Here is a 5,560-nt window from a genome sequence, read left to right on the forward strand (position 1 = left end):
AAAAAAAAAAAAAAAAAAAAAAAAAACCAAAAAAAAAAACAAAAAACAAAAACCGCCTGCCTTTGCCTCCCAAGTGCTAGGATTAAAGGCATGGGCCACCATAGCCCGGCCCCAAGAGTTATTTTTATGCCTAACATTCAATTTATAGGAGGAACTAATTATCTACAACTCATGTCCTATGTGTATGTCTTATTTTTCTTCCCCACATCTGCATTTATTGTCTTAGGGTAAATTTCTGTTATTAGAAGAAAGGTAAATTTTACAGTTTGATGAAATTGCTTGACTGTCTTTTAGGACCTTCATTTGAGGTCCCTGGATTGAGGGAGGACTGTGCAGTGTGTGTGTGGGGGGGAAGGGGGGCCCACACGTGCATGTTTATCTACAAGTCTCCTCTTGTCACTTGCACACTCTCTCAGGGATAGCCATCCCCTCACCTGAGTTTGTCAGAGGCCAGGAATACAGAAAGCTATTAGTTCTGAGTGTGAGTGCATGTCTTAGGAATGATCTAACACACAGGTGACCTTCACCCAAGCCCATTATCTCAGCTTTACAGACGAGGGAAGAGCACGTAGGGAGCGTAGGGAACAGCTGGATCCCATCCATCTTTCTGGAAACTGCAGCTTAGTCATTGTTTAGCTCTTATTGTGAACCACTGCTTGCAAGATGGACTCTGCTGTCTTCCTTGTGTCTCCTGTTATCCCTGCTGGAGCTCTGCTTCTTAAGACAACATGCTTTCTGGCCTAAGGCCCATTCTTTGCTTTTGTATTTTGTCTTTTATCTCCAAACACCTTTTTGAGTCCTTTCTGTTGTTGGGATCTGGGAATCGCCACACAAACTGCTCAAACACTGATCTCAGTCAAATAGGGATGGTTTATTGAATCTCATACCCAAGACTGATCGATCAGGGACAGAGTTCAGACAAGATCCTATAGGGCTTTTTTTTTTTTTTTTTTTTCGAGACAGGGTTTCTCTGTATAGCCCTGGCTGTCCTGGAGCTCACTTTGTAGACCAGGCTGGCCTCAAACTCAGAAATCTGCCTGCCTTTGCCTCCCAAGTTCTGGGATTAAAAGTGTGGGCCACCACCGCCTGGCCCTATAGGGCTTTTTAAGCCTGAGATCTATAAATTATCTGTGCCAAGTTATTCCACCAATCAGGATTTAGGGACGTGTCTTTTTTCTTTAGGAACATGTCTTTGCTGTACATTTATCCTGTTCGCATTGGTTGGGGTACTCACTGTAGCGGGGACTTGTCTGACATTCATGTCCTAACTTGTCAACCAGGATGTCAGTTACCCATGTGTATGTCTCTTTCTGCCTAGTAGGATGTCAGTTCCCACAGAGGTCTTGGGAACTTAAACTTTATTGGATCCCTACTCAAAACGGAAGTCTTATTCTAAATAGGTTCAGGTGCCTCCTATGTTGGGGTCCATCCCAGGGGAAGTTTATAAAGGAAATGCTATAAAAGCTCACACACAGGTGCAGTAAGTGTTGCTGGGTGGATGGCTCAGGTCCAAGTTTATTGTAGCTAACTGTATAAAGAAGGTCTGACTTCTGTTGTGATTGGTTTCCAAGAACACCAAAGCATATCCTAGAAACAACAGTAACAGTATATGAGAAAGTTTCCTTATGACATTAGTAACAGCACAAAATAGGTAATAGTTACCTAGGCCTAATATCTGGTCCATGTGGAGGTATTCTTGCTTCATTGTTGAGGTAAGTGACATTAGTTATGGTGTGGGTCCTTAACCTCATGGCAGAACTCTGCAATTTGTTATTTTTAACAGAATTCACTCATGTACACCACATTTATTTAGTCTGGAGTTTTCATACCTGTTCTGCTCTAACTGCTGTAGGTTGTGTGTGAAGTTGGTTTTGCCCCAAACAAAAAAAACAAACTTTTTAGTTTGTTTAATTTGTTTAGTTTATTTTGTAGGGGAAGAGAGGCTATCTCTGGCTATCTTGAGACTGTACTATTTAAAATCCATGTGCCTGCACCTCAAGATTAGTTCACAATGGTTGCAGGGACTTATCTGAGTGAAATGTCACATGATAGTACTGTCAACACTCAGGTGTAAATAAAATTCCGTCAGCAGCTTGGCAGACAGAGTTAGCTGTGACTGTGGCTGGCGGGCTTGAGTGATGCATAGCTGGATAAAACCTAGTTTTTGATGAGATGGTCTTAGACTGTCGTATGAGATGCCAGATATTTGTGTCACTTCTTTTTGAATAGACATTATTTAACCTACTAAAGGAAAAATATACAGAGCACTGTGTCTTAAATTTTATTTATTTATTTATTGAGACAGGAGCTTATTGTTATGGTTGTGTACTCCAGGCTGGCCTTGAGTTTATAGAGATCTGCTTGCCTCACTGCATACTTCTCAGTGCTGGGTGTTGTTTATTTTGTTTTGTTTTGTTTTTTAAATAGTTCATTGGTAAAGTACTTGCTTAGCACTCATAAGGTCCTACTTTCACCTCCCAGGGAGCACATGGGCACAAACAGGCGCGCACACACACATTCTCTCTCTCTCTCTCTCTCTCTCTCTCTCTCTCTCTCTCTCTCTCTCTATATATATATATATATATATATATATATATATACATACATACATACATATGTATATATATATATACATATATACACATACATACATACATACATACACACACATACACACACACACTTATCTAGTTTTCAGAGACAGGATCTCCTGCCTCCACATCCCAAGTGCTGGAAGTACAGACATGTGGTACTGTATTAGTCAGAGTTCTCTAGAATTACAGAGCTTATGAAATATATATATATATGATATATGTCAATATATCATATACATCATATATTATATCATATATCATATTATTTAAAGGGCATTTATTGCATTCAGGCTGCAATTCAACCAATCCAACAATCACTAGCTATGAATGAAAAGTCCAAGAGACTAGTAGTTGCTTAGTTCCACAAGGCTGGGGTGTGTGTGTCTCAGCTGGTCTCTGTATATGCTGGAGTTCCAAAGAAATAGGCTCTAAGGCCAAGTGAAGGAATGGATATGCTAGGAAAATGAGGACAAGCAGGCAAAGAGCAAAGCCTTCCTTCTTCCATGTCCTTACATAGGCTTCCAGCTGAAAGTAAGGCCTAGATTACAGGTGTATCTTCCTGCCTTAAGATCCAGATCACAGCCGGGCAGTGGTGGCGCACACCTATAATCCCAGCACTTGGGAGGCAGAGGCAGGCGGATTTCTGAGTTCAAGGCCAGCTTGGTCTACAGAGTGAGTTCCAGGACAGCCAGGGATACACAGAGAAACCCTGTCTCGAAAAAACAAAACAAACAAACAAACAAAAAATCCTGATCACAGATGTGCCCTCCATTTCTGGATTCTAGATATAGCTGACAATCAACAATAGCCATCATAGGTTCTATAACTGGGTTAGGATAATGACTGCATTTCTTTTGTAACTTGGACAAATTAGAAAGATTTACTTCTGTAGCACTGTTATCTATAGAAAAGATGACATTAGGAACTATGTACACATGTGCTGTTCTGTGAGATAATATCATTCTAAGAGGCAAGTTCCTCTTATCTTTCCTTCCCCCTAGCATGGATCCTGGGGAAATTTTAATTCCTTGGTATCTATTGCTTCAAGTCTGACAGCTGAAGAAAGGTGGCACAAGGGTCTCTGTGAATATCATCCCCCCATCAGGGTGCCACCCTAGGCTACTAAATCACCCCCCGGTCCTCCCAATTAGCAAGTTACTGATGTAGAAATATTAGAACCATCAATGGGATGTTCCAGTTGTCTAAAATGAGGAAACTTTAGTGGCTAAGATGAATACAAAAATTTCTTTTACCCTCTGAGATAAAAGTACTGAAATCAAAGGACAAAACTACAATGATCCTTTTCCCCCTTTTCTTTTCTTTTCTTTCTTTTTTCTTTTTTTGGTTTTTCAAGACAGGGTTTTTCTGTGTAGCCCTGGTTATCCTGGAACTCACTCTGTAGATCAGGCTGGCCTCGAACTCAGAAATCTGCCTGCCTCTGCCTCCCAAGCGCTGGGATTAAAGGTGTGCGCCATCACTGCCTGGCTTTCCCCCCTTTTCGTTCTTCCTTTCTTCCTTCCTTTCTCTCTCTCTCTCTCTCTCTTTCTTTCTTTCTTTCTTTCCTTCCTTCCTTCCTTCCTTCTTTCTTTCTCTCTTGTTTTTTCGAGACAGGGTTTCTCTGTGTAGCCCTGTCTGTCTTGGAACTCACTGTAGACCAGACTGGCCTCTAACTCAGAAATATGCCTGTCTCTGCCTCCCAAGTGCTGGGATTAAAGGCATGTGCCACTATTGCCCAGCATCCCCCTTTTCTTTCTAAGGAATCTCAAGTTTTCCTTGAACTCCTTTTTCTGTTGCCTCAGCTTTTCAAAAGCTTAACTATGGGTATGAGTTCACTCTGGAATACACTATGTAGACCAGGCTGTCCTCAAGCTCACAGAAATCCACCCTTTCCTTCCTTCTGAGTCCTGGGACTAAAGGTGTGGGCTAACTGGACTGGCTACACTTATTTTTTGAGACAGTAGTCCAGGTTGATCTTGGCCTTGGTAATCCTCCTGCCTCAAGTTTTTTAATCACCTACTCTCTCAATGCAGCATGGTTTAACAATTTATTATTATTATTATTATTATTATTATTATTATTATTTTGAGAGAAAGACTAACTCACTGGGTTGGAAAGATGGCTCAGAGGTTAAGAGCACTGACTACTCTTCCAGAGGTCCTGAGTTTAATTCTCAGTGACTACATGGTGGCTCACAACCATCTGTAATGAGATCTGATGCCCTTTTCTGGTGTGTCTGAAGACAACTACAATGTACTCATATAAATAAAACAAATCTTAAAAAAATAAAAGACTAATTCACATAGTTCACATAGTTCACTGTAAACTCTTGGTAATCCTATGTCACCCTCTAGAGTGCTGGGATTATTGGTTTGTGCTATCATCCCAAGCCCATTTCCCCCCCACCCCCCTCTGAAGCAGGGTTTCTCTGTGTACATTCAGCTGTTCCTGGAACCAGCTGTGGACCAGGCTGGCCTTAGAACTCAGAAATCCACCACCTCTGTCTCCCAAGTGCTGGGATTAAAGGCTGGCTCCACCACCACCATCCAGCCCAAGCCCAATCTTTTTTTTTTTTTTAAAGGTTTATTTATTTATTATATGTAAGTACACTGTAGCTGTCTTCAGACACTCCAGAAGATCTCATTATGGATGGTTGTGAACCACCATGTGGTTGCTGGGATTTTAATTCAGGACCTTTGGAAGAACAGTCAGTGCTCTTAACTGCTGAGACATCTCTCCAGGTCCCTCATGCCCAATCTTAACTGACTATATTTTCTATTCTAGAATCAGGCGAGTCTTCCTTTGGTAGTTTGATGGGATGATCAAGGAAAGGCTGAAGAAGGCATAAACAAAGAAGCCACTGGGCCTTTCAAGGTTACTTTCTTAGCATAAGGGGCCTGAGACACCCAGCAATACAATAGGTTAATGTGAGGTTTCGTTCTTTCTTTCTTTCTTTTTTTTTTTTTTTT

At 41.2% G+C, this 5,560-nt stretch overlaps 1 long non-coding RNA gene across 1 annotated transcript in view; it reads right to left on the minus strand.

The window, feature by feature from the left end:
* Positions 1-1,490: 1,490 nt before the first annotated feature.
* Positions 1,491-5,560, minus strand: part of LOC116097601 — a 6,080-nt gene continuing 2,010 nt past the window's right edge. The window contains exon 2 of the long non-coding RNA XR_004121483.1: positions 1,491-1,587. This is a non-coding gene — a long non-coding RNA (uncharacterized LOC116097601). The remainder of the gene's footprint in view (positions 1,588-5,560) is intronic.

This window comes from Mastomys coucha, unplaced genomic scaffold (genome assembly GCF_008632895.1).
Source record: "Mastomys coucha isolate ucsf_1 unplaced genomic scaffold, UCSF_Mcou_1 pScaffold19, whole genome shotgun sequence".
Taxonomy (NCBI): domain Eukaryota; kingdom Metazoa; phylum Chordata; class Mammalia; order Rodentia; family Muridae; genus Mastomys; species Mastomys coucha.